Below are 14,282 nucleotides of genomic sequence, written 5' to 3' on the forward strand. Positions count from 1 at the left end.
CCGAAAATAAGACAGTGTCTTATATTAAATTATCTTCCGAAATATATGACCTGTCTTATTTTCGGGGGATGTCTTATGGAGCGGCTGGAGCGGGGGACAATCGGCAGTCATGCCGGCGCTTCCTTAACGGAGTGCCGGCATGACTGCCGGTTGTAGGTGGTGCAAGAGGTGGGGGGGGGGAGGTATGCTAGTTACCTTCCCCATCTTCATAGCAGCACTGGTGCTGCTGTTGGTCACGGTGGTGGAAGTGGTTGGCGGGGCTTAGCAGAGATTAGCGAGGCTTCCGGCGTTTGTGCCGGAGAGCCTCACTTAGTGGGCATTGCAGCCGGCTGAACGCTATGCTCCGTGTGCACAGGAAAGCTGGCTGCCTCCTCTGCTGTGATACCACTGTTCCGACTGCTGTGGGATGAGCTGGGAGAGTGGACTCCCCGCAGCATACGATGCTTTCCCAGCTCATCTTACAGCAGCAGGAACAGTGGTATCACAGCAGAGGCAGCAGCCGGCATACCTGTGCACACGGAACATCGTGCACAGTGTTCTGCCAGCTGCAGTGTTTTTGGGGATGTCTTATTTTTGGGGGGTGCCTTATATTAGGCAATTTAACAAAACCTCCCCCATGCCTTACTTTTGGGGGATGTCTTATTTTCGGGGAAACAGGGTACTGGCTATTTAAAATTCCGCATGTCCTACCAGCACACAGAGGCAGAAAATACCCCACAGGGAAAGAGAATTATACAGTCCTATGAAAAAGTTTGGGCACCCCTAGTAATCTTAATCATTTTTAGTTCTAAATATTTTGGTGTTTGCAACAACCATTTCAGTTTGATATATCTAATAACTGATGGACACAGTAATATTTCAGGATTGAAATGAGGTTTATTGTACTAACAGAAAATGTGCAATATGCATTAAACCAAAATTTGACCGATGCAAAAGTATGGGCACCTCAACAGAAAAGTGACATTAATATTTAATAATAAGAGAAACAAAAGTATACCGAGCAACCCACTCAAACCGCCTTTGGTTGGGTGGTCGAGAATGATAATTAGTCCATGGTGTTCAGATATGCCAACCGGAGGGAATCAGCAGCAGTAAGACATCCAACACCCCTATAGGGTGGAATAATGCAGAGAAGGACCAAAGGATGACTGTGGAATACTGTGCTACTCCGTATCTTCAATAAAACACGTACTTTATTAAATGATTTCAAAACACACGACGCTTGGAACAGCGTTTCGGGGAGAAACCCCTTTCTCAAGTGTATAATAAATACACACGAGTATCCTATTGATACAGATATAGAGACCAAAAATTACAATTTATAATTTATATTCAAAGTTTACATTCCACAAAGTGTTTTACATAATTCAATAAAACAAAGAAAATATAGCAGCGAAAACAGGAATACGGTGGTCAAGTGGATATGATATAATATATATAAATATGACTAATATATATATGATATAAATATGTATGTATATATAGCAGACTAGCAATGTCTATACCTGTATGGAAGAACAAAGGACAGAAACTTGGAATATTATCCCATGCTATTATATGTTTAGACTAGAGAGTATCCATAAATATGTAAAAAAAGAAGAAAAGTCTCCTGATATGTATAATAATAATAATATAATAATAAAGGGGTCCCAGTTGGCCTGAGAGATCTTACCTTACAGGTTGTCAAGGACTGGCTTCCTGCATGTGCTCGAATATGTGGCTGTCTGTGGGAAGACTGAATCTAACCCTTGTCACATTCCTTTTTAAAGGCATCTTTTTTGCGCCAAAACTACATTGGCATTGCGCATGTGTGTGATCGCTATATATCATATACTTCCAAGGAGGTGTGGAGGTTAAAACGTAGTAACCTGGAGGCATAGACACTGTGGATGTATGGAAGAGTCTAAATTAAGTGTTGTACGCGGGTGACACAAAGACTCTCTCTGTCGGATCGTTTACAGAAAAATGCGCATGCACGTTGGGACTATAAGCTGCTTCAGGTATTTTCGTAAGGTTCCGAGTGTTTTCGAAAGTACGCGCATGCGCACTACAGTTTTACTCCAGACTCGGGTTTACTCAGGAGCGTTTGCATGCTCCGATTGGACACTATTACACTCCTTACTGAAATGTTAAAGTTAGAATGGGAGAAACAATGTAGTAGAGTGGGGAGTGTTATGTAGAAGCTAAAATGAATCCACAAATCTATAATTAACTATGAACAGTTAATAAAAATACAGATATATAAATAGATATACAGCTTTGTACAAAAAGACAATCGGAACATAATAAATAAATAGGGGGATATAAGATAATCCATACATCATAAATAATTAAAATAAATAGGGGGATACAAGGTGATTTTGAATACAAACACCAGTACAAAGTATACACAGAGGTTTCTATATGATAGGTACATAAAAATATATAAAAACATATAAATATACCTATAATGATGAACAAATTTCTAAACCGTAGATAATTCATTCCATAAAAGGCTGATTGGTTTCAAATTGGTTGTCAAAACCCATAAAAAATGATTGCTTAGAAGAGATATTACTAATATTTAAAATCAATATCAATTATGTAATAATGGTAGTAATAATAATAAATAATAATATTAGAAATAACAATAATAATCAGGGCTCAAAGTAATAATAATAATGACAATAATAACAATAATAATAACAACAATCTGAGCTTATAGTAAGGGGATGTTTATAAAACAACAGCAAGGGACTAGTTAATAAGATACATCTTCCAATGCCTCGTTTAAACCATTTGGGTACAGTGTATTAAATTTAAAAATCCAGAACATCTCCTTTTTTCGTAGGGCCTCAAACCTATTCGGGGTATTGGCAGGGATCTGTTCCAATGGAGTGATGCTAAAGCATGAGAAATTGCATTCGTGCTTGAGCTTCGCATGTCGGGATACACTATGTTTTTCAAATCCATTTGTCACATTTGACCTATGTTTTTTGATTCTGTCTCTCAAGGTCATAATTGTTCGTCCTACATACTGTAACCCACATATGCAGGTTAGCACATAAACGACATAATTGGAAGAACACTCCAATCTATTTTTAATTACGAAGCTTTCGTTTGTGGACGTGCTACTGAGCATCTTTTGATTGTGTGTTATGTTCAAGCAGCATTTACACTTTAAGTGTCCGCATTTGAAACTTCCGCCCTCCTTGTACGTTACATTTCTATCCCTAGTATGCTGTCTCAGTCTGCTGGGGGCAATAATACTTTTTATTGTTTGTGCCCTCCTAAACGTTATGATAGGTCTTTTGGGGAGCGCTTTCTTTAAATGTTGGTCATTAAGTAATATGTACCAATGTTTTTCTAAGATTTTGCGAATGGAAGGATGGGCAACATTAAAAGTGGTAATAAAATTGTGTTTAAAATCAATACCTGGCCTTGTGGTCTTATTCGAGGCTAGGCATTCCTTCTGAGTGAGTTTGCCTGCTTTAAATTGTGCTTCTTTAATAATAGAATTAGGATAATTTTTTTGCTTGAATCTATCTGCCATTATCCTACTTTGTGTTTCATAGTCTCCTGTGTTGGTACAGTTTCGTCTTAGTCTTTTAAATTGTCCAAAAGGTACATTTCTTTTCCATTTATGATAATGAATAGAGATGAGCGAGTACTGTTTGGATCAGCCGATCCGAACAGCACGCACGCATTGAAATGAATGGACGTAGCCGGCACGCGGGGGGTTAAGCGGTCGGCCGGCGTCAAAGCGGAAGTACCAGGTGCTTCCATTCATTTCAATGCGTGTGTGCTGTTCGGATCGGCTGATCCGAACAGTACTCACTCATCTCTAATAATGAAGGCTCTTATAGTTAAGCAGACTATTACTATCTACCTTCTTAAAGAAGGTTTTAGTCTGGACGCCCTCATTGCTTCCTTTTAGGACTAGATCTAGATATTCTATCTCTGTTTTGTCTATTTTCCCTGCTAGCTTGATGCCCCAACTATTATCATTCAGGTAAGTGGTAAATTCCTGAAAAGTTTCAACCGACCCTTTCCAAACAAATAATAGGTCGTCAATATAACGTTTGTACATTTTAATATTACTAGACCAAGGGTGTGAGTTAAGAATATATGCTTCTTCGTAACGGCCCATAAACAGATTTGCAAAAGCTGGTGCAAATTTCGTCCCCATGGCTGTGCCTTTAACCTGAATGTATGTTTTCTTTTCAAAGGTAAAAACATTATGGGATAGAATAAATTCAATACCTTGAGTTGTCATTAACCAAATAGCTATGGATAGCTTCTAAGCCCTTCTAATGTTCAATATTACTATAAAGGGCCGTTACATCCAAGGTTGCCCAATGGTAATCTGTTTCCCATTCCATTGGCAATATTAGATCTAATAAAGTTACTGAATCTTTAAGATACGAGGGGAGGGTAATCACATATTTTTGTAATAGAAGGTCTATATAGTGAGATAAATTCCTTGTTATACATTGATCCCTGAAATGATTGGCCGACCTGGTGGATTCTTAGGATCCTTGTGGATCTTTGGCAAATGATAATAAAGGGCTGCTGTTGGATTTTGTACTAATAAATATTCCTTTTCTTTTTTAGTGAGAATGCCATCTTTAAAGGCCCTAAGGATAAGTTTAGTATATTCTAAATCAGGGGTGGGCAATTAATTTTCCCATGGGGCCGCATAAGAAATTGAAACTATGCTAGAGGGCCGCGCCATGGCAAATTTAGCTCCACCCACTTCTACGTTGACTCCGCCCATTCCCAATCATCTTTCCATGTGCCCCCACTAAGTATAATCCTCCTACAGTCACCCGTTCATTATATGTCCCCACATTATAATGTTCCCTTCCAACTGCCCCACAGTTTTAAGCCCCTCTCCTGGAAACTAGAGGGGACATGAAGCTGGGACAGCTGGAGGGGGACATTAAACAGTGGGGGTAGTTGGAGGGGGGCAATAAATTGACAGCTGGAGCGGGACATGAAACTGGGGGCAACTAGAGGGGGACATTAAAATCGGGAAGCTGGAAGCAGACATTAAACCGTAGGGGTAGCTGGAGGGTGACATTAAACTGGGGGCAACTAGAGGAAGACAGGTCCCCCTCCACCTACCTCCATGGTTTAATGCCCCCTCCAGTTGTCTCCATTTTAATGTCCCCTCAGTTTAAGTGCCCTCTTCATCTACCCCCAGTTTCATGTTCCCCCCTCCATCTCTCCCCCAGTTTCATGTCCCCCCTCCATCTGCCATCTCTGCCCTAGTATAACATTCCCCTTCCATGCTGTTGCCACCAAAGAGCTACGCTCTATTGCAGTTTCGGTTTTCAACACTGTTCTGTCTAGACCGATGGATACGGAGATCAATATTGATAGGATCCACCGTGTGCTCGGACCCAAAAGAACCTCCTCCTCCGATCCTAGGGATGTCCTATGCCGGGTGCATTTTTACAAAGAGAAAGAGGACATTCTTCAGGCAGCCTGGCGCCATGGACCGGTTCCGTTCCTGGATGGCTCTATTACCCTTCTCCCTGATGTTTCCCGCCGCACTCTGGCGATGAGACGCCTTCTGAAGCCTACTCTCCGCAAAATCCTGGACTCTGGAGCTACTTATCGCTGGGGTCACCCCTTTCATCTCCTGATCCGCCGAAATGGCGCCAACTTCGCTTTACATTCCCCTGACCAGGTGGAGGATCTAGCCCATTTTCTTGACATCTCTGACTTAACTTTGCCGGACTGGCTGGAGTTCCCACTCCCATCCCCTCTATCTGCTGCTGGCCCCTCCTCTCCCCCACTGCCTCGACAGGGTCGCCGTGGGATGGACCCCTCGGGGGCCCCCCTGGAGAATGTTTCATCTGGGCCAATGGTCTAGACTGTGCTGGGCCCACCGAGGCCATTTGACTTTCTTTGTTTGATGCTCTTTTGTATTTTATTATTATGGTATCTCTGTCTCCTCCGCGATTTGTTCCTCATGCTAAGTTTTGTGCCCTGGGGGCGCGTGGGGTGGATTCTTGTCCCACCCCCCCCGCGTGTTCGCGGTGTTGCCCGCCCTCCTTCCTGCCCCCCGGCCTGCCAGGGTTGCTCCGTGTATGCTCTCCCTGCGTCGTTGTCTCTACATTTTGAGGCTTCGCCGTACAGTGGCCTGCTAAAAAGTGCTCCTTTTGTTTGCCTCGTCCACGGTGCGCCCGGGTTGGCCTGGGGGTGGGCTGTTTGCTTCTCTATAATTGTGGCTGGCCCCCTTAGCTGGCTTTCAATCGCGACCCCCTTTTCTTTTTCCCTTGTTGCTGTGTTGCCGGTGTGGGAATGGGTAGCTCTGGTTCCTGAACTACCTCTCCCCAACTTAGATAGTTCTAGCAGCTCTCTGGGCGCATTCTGCGGCGTGCCCCTGAGACCTGCTCTAGTGGGTTTTCCCCCACTGTTTGGTGTTTTCCCGAGCTTGGGCTAGCTAAGCTCGGTTCTAGCAGGTGTTTGCTTTTTGTCCTCTTGTTTTTGTTTGTTTGTCTACTTCTTTCCCTCTCGTCTCTCTTCGCTCCCCCTCCCTCTTCCCCCTCCTCCCGCCCTTTCCTCCCACTCTTCTTCCCTGATTCCCTCCCTCCCCCTCCCTCATCTGTTTCCCCCCTCGCCTTTCCCCCTCTCCCTCCCCCCTGGGGGTGGTCCCGGGCCCCTTGCCATGGATTCCTTGACCTTTTCCTCCATTAATGTGAATGGGCTTAATACTCCTGAAAAGAGGTCCTCCCTCTTGCGATTGCTCTGGAGTAAGAGGACGACTGTGGCTTTCTTGCAAGAGAAACACTTTAGGGAGGGCTCTGTCCCCTCTCTTTCCTCTCTAAGATACCCTGACGTATATCATAGCTGTTTTTCTGAATCCAAGTCTAGGGGAGTTAGCATTTTAATTGGGCGTTCGGTGGCTTGGAAGTATCGAGCAGCCCTTTCGGACAACTCGGGTAGGTTCCTGTTTGTTAAGGGGGAACTGGCGGGCACTTTATTTACCTTTGCTAATCTCTACCTTCCCAATTCGGATCAGATTGGTTCCCTGGAGCGCATCTTAGATAAATTATCCGATTTTGCTGAAGGGACCCTTTTGGTGGGAGGGGATTTCAATCTGGCTTTGGACCCCTCCTTGGATGTCTCTCGAGGTATTTCACATATGCCTACTCGTGCTTTATGCCGGGTCCGTAGACTTCTTCATTCCCACCAACTGATTGATGCCTGGCGCACGATCCACCCGGATGGTAGGGACTACTCGTTTTACTCGCACCCCCGAGATGTCTACTCCAGATTGGACTATTTTTTCGTCCGTCATTCGGATGTCCCATTGCTGCGGGGTTCCACGATTGACCCTATAACTTTCTCTGATCACGCGATGGTCCATGTTGCTCTGTCATCCCCCTCGAAGCGGCCTAGGTCCTGGCAGTGGCGCCTTAATGAGTCGCTTCTCCAGGACGTACCGACTTCCCTAGCGGTCACTTCCGCACTTGAACTCTACTTCAAGGAGAATAACACGCCTGACACCTCCCCTGTTATGCTTTGGGCGGCTCATAAGTGTGTTATCAGGGGGGTGCTGATCCAACATGGCTCTCGCTTGAAAAAGGAGAGGTCTAGGGAACTTGCTGCATTGATAGCCGATGTGGTCTCTCTGGAGCAGTCACACAAACGCTCGCACGCGCCTGATGTTCGCACGGCTCTCCTTCTGGCTCGCAGGAAATTGCGTGAGAGACTTGACGTTAGAACCCGTCGCCTCTTAGCCAGGGGGCGCCGACATTTTTATGAGTACGGTAACAAATGTAGTAGAACTTTAGCCCGTTCCCTCCGGGAACAACGTTCTCGTAACTTTGTCCCCCTTGTCGCCGGGCCCTCGGGTACACGTCTCACGGATCCAAATCGCATCGCGGAGGAATTTGCTAACTTTTACCGGCGCCTCTATAACTTATCTACCCACTCTGCGGTTCCTTCGAGTCCCCCGATCCTTCCGTTGATTGATCGGTACATTTGCGAATCGGGTTTACCTCGTCTTTCAGAGGAAGCTCTGGTGTCCCTGGAAGCCCCTATTTCCGGTGAAGAGGTTGCGCAGGCCCTCGGTTCTATGCAGCCTAGTAAGGCCCCCGGCCCAGATGGCCTTCCCGCCTCTTACTATAAAAGGTTTGCGCCTTTGCTCTTGGGTCCCCTGACGGGTGCCATTAATGCGGTTTCTGATGGTGCGCCGTTGCCCCCAGATATGACCAGAGCCCACATCACGGTCATACACAAGGAGGGTAAGGACCCCGCCCTGTGCTCCAGTTACAGACCCATTTCTCTCCTTAATGTTGATCTAAAGATTTTCTCCAAGGTCCTAGCTACACGCTTAGCCCCCCTCCTGCTTGACCTGGTGGATTCTGACCAGGTCGGTTTTATCCACTCTAGAGAGGCCAGGGACAATACTGTTAAGGTCCTTAATGTTGTTCATTTCACCCGCTCCCGCAATTGCCCGCTCTGTCTTCTCTCCACTGATGCGGAGAAGGCGTTTGACCGGGTAGGTTGGCCCTTCCTCTTTGCGGTTTTGGACCATATTGGCCTTGGCCCCTCTATGAAGTCCTGGATTTCCTCACTGTATACTGACCCCTCCGCATCCACTAGGGTCAATGGGTTCTTGTCCTCCCCTTTCCCGATCAGAAATGGCACTCGCCAGGGTTGCCCGCTCTCCCCCTTGATTTTTGTCCTCACCTTGGAGCCCCTTCTCAGGACACTCAGAGCTAATTCTGCCCTATTGGGTATTGAGATGGGGGGCAGACACGTGAAAATAGCGGCTTATGCGGACGATCTCTTGTTTTTTCTGCGCGACCCGTCGACTTCGCTCCCGGTCCTGATGTCGGAGTTGGATGTGTTTTCCCGTTTAGCTAACTTTAAAATTAATTATCAAAAGTCGGAGGCGCTCGACGTCTCGCTCCCCCCGGGTCTTAGGGCAGCTCTTACCCTTGCTTTCCCCTTCCGTTGGTCTCAGACTGCCATAAAATATCTCGGCGTTTGGATCCCTAGTACTCTTGACGAACTCTTCTCCCTTAATTACCTACCGCTACTTAGGACAGTCCGCCTTGATCTGAAAAAGTGGTCCAGAGGCACTTATACATGGTTCGGCCGTTGTGCCATTTACAAAATGAATGTTATGCCCAGATTTCTTTATTTGCTGCAAACCTTGCCCATCCATATTCCTCCTAGTTTCTTCAAGTCGCTCTACTCGGATCTGATCCGATTTGTTTGGCAGGGCAAGCGTGCCAGACTGGCGCGTACCACCCTGACCCTCCAGAAAAAACGGGGCGGCCTGGGTCTTCCTGATCCTCGCCGCTACTATGAGGCTGCCCTTTTGCATCGGGTTCTGGATTGGTGCCGTCACTCTCCCTTCAAGCAGTGGATCTCCTTAGAGGGTTCCTTTTCACATGTCCCGTTGCATCTGCTCCCCTGGCTGGACCCGGTCCCCACCCCTGCCCTCTCCTCTCACCCCACGATTGGGCCTACCCTCCGGGTATGCCGACTGCTCTTTCGCAAGGACGGCCTTTCTCCCTCCCCTTCCCCCCTTCTTCCTGTTTTGGGCTCTCCATCCTTCCCTCCGGGGCTTTCTCCAGGCCCTTTTCGCTCCTGGTTGAGGGCTGGTGTGCAGAGGGTCTTCCATTTCCGAGCCAATGGTCAGTGGCGCCCCCTTAGTGACATTCAATTAGACATGGCTCTCCCTGCTCTAGGGCCCTGGAGAGGGCTGCAGCTCACCCATTTTCTTTCCTCCTATGCTGACCCGACCTCCTTTGATAGACCTCTTATGAGCTTTGAGAAAGCCTGTGTTGGCACTGGTCTTCAACGCCACTCCCTGTCAGAGTTTTATGCCCTTTTGGTCTCCCCTCCTCTGGACCACAGACCCTCTTTCCTCTCCAAATGGGAGGCTGATCTTAAACTCTCCTTTTCGGACGCGGACTGCTCTAGAATTTTGGAGCTTGCTCATAAGAGCTCATTGGCCTGTAAATACCAAGAGGCGGGCTACAAGATCCTTACCAGGTGGTACCATGTCCCTTCCCTTCTGCATAAATTTTTCCCATCTGCCTCTCCCCTTTGCTGGCGGTGTGGTTCGGAGGAAGGGACACTTCTCCATGTTTTCTGGAGCTGCCCAGTTCTGAGAGAGTTCTGGGATGGTGTCCATCGTTTAACGTCCCAGATTTTTCAGACTGATCTGCCTAATACCCCGGCCTGCTTCCTCCTTCATCTGTCTGGGGTCTCCCGCAAGGCCTACCGAAAGTCTGCAGTTCGACACCTGATTAATGCAGCTAGGGCTTGCGTCCCGGCCTTGTGGAAATCCCCTAATCCCCCGTCTCTTCGCCACTGGGTTCGCAAGGTGGAGGACCTCCAAGCTATGGAGGATCTCACGGTGTCCTTACGAGACGCCTATGACGTCTTCCTTGAGGTCTGGACCCCTTGGATCCTCTTCCAAGGCTCTGACCAATACAGGTCCATAGTGGGCTGTGGGTGAGGTTTTGGAGTGGGTGTGTCCCGGGACTCCCCCCCCCTTCTCCTTTTTCCCTATTCCTTTCTCCTCCCTGCTGGCTTCCCCCCGTTTCTCTTCCCCCTCCCCAGCTTACCTCTTGTCCCCCCCCCCCTCAGATGATTTTCTCCCGTTTCTTTCTGTCCCCCCTTCGTCCTCTTTCATTTTACGTACTGACACAGTGTCGGCCGCTCCTCCCCCGTATTGTTGGTTGTGGTGAGGTTCGGCCTTTGAATTTGTCGGGCGACCCTCATTATAGTTGGGTCCCCCGTGTTTTGTTATGTGATCGTTTTTGTTTTATATATCTTTTATTTTCTCTCCTCTGTGACCTTGTTTTCATAAATAAAGAATTTATAAAAAAAAAAAAAAAAAAAAAAAAAAAAAATCCCCTTCCATCTCTGCCCCTAGGTTACTGAGACACACACATACAGATAGACAGACACACAGACAGACACACACATACAGACAGACACACATACAGACAGACAGACTTCCCCCTGCATCTTACATTCCCCAGTACCTTATGACACACACCACATGTCTCCATCTTCCTGCACTGTCCTGCCGGCACTAAGACACGCCCCCTAGACACGCCTCCCTAGTCAAGCTGTGCAGGCTCGGCTTTGCCCAGGTCTGTTCTAAATGGTGCGCAACTGTAGGGTCTTTTGGAATTTCTCTATAATAATTAGTATCTGAAAGAATTTTTGTGGCTTCGTAAATATAGGACTCGCGGTTTTGGATAACAATGCCCCCCCCCTTTGTCCGCGCTTCTGATGACAATTAGTGGATTATCTTTGAGGGTAGTTAAAGCTCTCCTCTTGGGTACTGTAAGATTCACTGGTACCTCCCTAGTATTACTAAGCTGTCTAAAATCAGAGGAGACTAAGGAGTAGAAGGTTTCGATGTTTGCTCCTTTATGGTGGAGAGGGTAAAACCTAGACTTAGGTTTCAGACTGGTGGTTATCGGATGGGGGGAGTTTGGAACTGAATTGTGAGTAAGCTGGTTAGGGACCAAAGAAGAAGGTCCTGGTTGGGTTTCCTGATTTTTTTTTGATGATGGTTTTCTGTAATTGAAAAATGCCTAGTTAGAGTTAAGTTTCTTACGAATGTATTTATTGAGGTCTATAAATAGATCCAGGTCATTTATTTTTTGAGTAGGGCAAAAGGAAAGACCTTTCTTTAAGAGGTTTACTTCTGCTTGGGTGAGTTGATAGTCTGATAGGTTAAAAATGCCGATGTTTTCTAGATTTTCTAAACTTTGTTCCTTTTCGGACTCGGGCTGCTCAGGTCTAGAGCCTGTATTATTCTTTCTTCCCCCTCTGCACCCCCTCTTTCTCCCTCTTCTGATGGGGCTGGTATGTCCCCTGTTAGTTTTCTCTTTGACCCTATTGGGGTGTAAAATATATTTAAGCTGGTGCTACGACCGAAATCCGACTACAACTACAGCGTGAGGAAAGACCGACCTGGTCTACACTGAGCTATAGAATAACATCTGACTATGTAGTAACTGTGTGAGTTTATACACTTGAAAAAGGGCATTGTGCCAGAAACGCGTAGTGTTTCCTCAACTGAAATAAAGAATATTTATTTGTTAATCGGCCGAGCGCAGAGATCCTCTTTTTCCGGTCCATTTCAACATTTGATTGACACCAAAGGCGGCACGGATCCTGCTGTCTCATCACCTGGGGCGAAAACCCCTTCCCCAAGTGGTTCAAAAGCCCGATAAATGGATGTTTATACAACCCCCTAAGGTGAGAACCTTTCTTACAATAGATTTCCTCTTACCATACGGTACCTCACCATATGCAGCTCGGTGCTGTTCTCTGTTTTTTGTTTTTACATGAATAATATTGCAAGCCACACTTTTAAGTTTTTCATTTGTTAAAAAAGTTTAAAATATCTAATAAATTCCGTTCCACTTCACAATTGTGTCCCACTTTTTGTTGATTCTTTATGTTTGAAGGTTGGCAAAAGGTTGAAAAGTTCAAGAGGACCGAATACTTTCGCAAGGCACTGTACATGGCCAAGAACCAGACTACAGTAGATTGGACACATCCTGCCTCTTCCAAAGTCTTACAGAGATTTGCAGCTTTTGCTATTATTGGAAATTTTACTTCCAAGCAAAACCTCTAACTGACCTCACTAGAAAGGGCAATGAAAAATTGGGGCCGGCCTGATACAATGCTCAGCCTGAAGAACAGCACTCACCCAGAAGATGACAGCAATTTCTTTAATAACAAATGGAACAGCACAACACGTTTCGGACATATGGTAGTCCTTCCTCAAGTGCACAGTCACTTCAAGCAACACAGATATATACATAAGAAACATTAAAAATCATCAAACAATAGGAATAAAAAAAAAAAAAAAAAAAAGAACAGCAACTGTATGACAAATGAAATACCATAGAGTGACTTAGGTAATGAATACAAAAAACTAAAAATTGCTCAATGGAAAGAGAGAGCCCCAATACTATAATACATTTTCTTTTTAGTGAGCCAGAAAACACATAGTTCCAAAGTAGTAACACTATTCCCAGCATAGGCAATAGTCTATTGATAAACACTTCACACCAGATATATATTAGACGGCTAGCACCTTGTGCCTAGAAAGGAACAGGGCTCCATAGCTAGATCATAATCAATAAAACAACATGAATAAAACAACATGAAATCTTTGTCTTACCTGGCCTGGATGGCTCCAAACATGTATCTCCAGGCTAAAGGTCAGCTATTTAACACACACTGGTGGAGAAAGGGGGCGGGAGAACACTTCCCACACTTAACTAGTGTCAGGCTTGCACATGCCGGCCTAGCCCGGCGTCTGGATAATCTCAGTGCGCAAGCGCCAATCTCCAGGCTGTGTGCATGCGTACCAAGCGCCCGAGCCCTGCCGGCAGCCGACCAGCGTGACGGGGCAGCAGTATAGAGCCGGCAGCAGAAAGGATGGGAGACAGGTGAATAAGCCTGCTCCAACCACTATGTGTGATAATAGAGGAGTAACTACATATTCTCCCCATGTGTTAATATGGACTCATTGCACTGAATAATATAATATATATGCATAAATTAATGAATACATAAATGAATAAATAATTATACTCAAAATAAATATATTGGATAAAATAGTAGAATTAAAAATAAGAATGAACAGGCACATATAAAAATATATATAAATATATAAACATATATAAATATGAATAGGGGCTACTCACCTACACTAATGGGGGGGGGACAAGCACACCCAATGCACTGGGAATATAAAATACCAAGGGAATAAAGACTAAGAGGTAGGAAGGAAGAAGACACTGGAAGATATACTAAATTGTGGACCTGTACTAAGATATAACATCCTCCAGAGCTTCATTTAACCCTTTCGGTACCAAGGTGTCAAACTTAAAGATCCAGAACATTTCTTTGCGTTTCAGCGAGGTGAACCTATTATGCATGCCAGATGGAACGTGATCTAGTGGAGTAATTCTGAACCCATCAAAGCTTTTATTATGGAATGTTGCAGCATGCCTAGAGACACTGTGTTTCATATAACCATTCAGGATATTGGATCGATGCTTATTGATCCTCTCTCTTAGGCACATTTTTGTCCTTCCAATATATTGTAATGAACATGGGTACGCCAACAAATTCACAACATAAGATGAAGAACAATCAAGATGAAACTTTAGATGGAAGCACTCCCCGGTTGATCTACTGGTGACAACATCACTTCCATGGGTTATACAATAACAGCATTTGCACCGTTTCTTGCCACATTTGTAGCTACCTTTGCAGAGGTTGGT

Source organism: Leptodactylus fuscus, chromosome 7 (assembly GCF_031893055.1).
Source record: "Leptodactylus fuscus isolate aLepFus1 chromosome 7, aLepFus1.hap2, whole genome shotgun sequence".
Taxonomy (NCBI): domain Eukaryota; kingdom Metazoa; phylum Chordata; class Amphibia; order Anura; family Leptodactylidae; genus Leptodactylus; species Leptodactylus fuscus.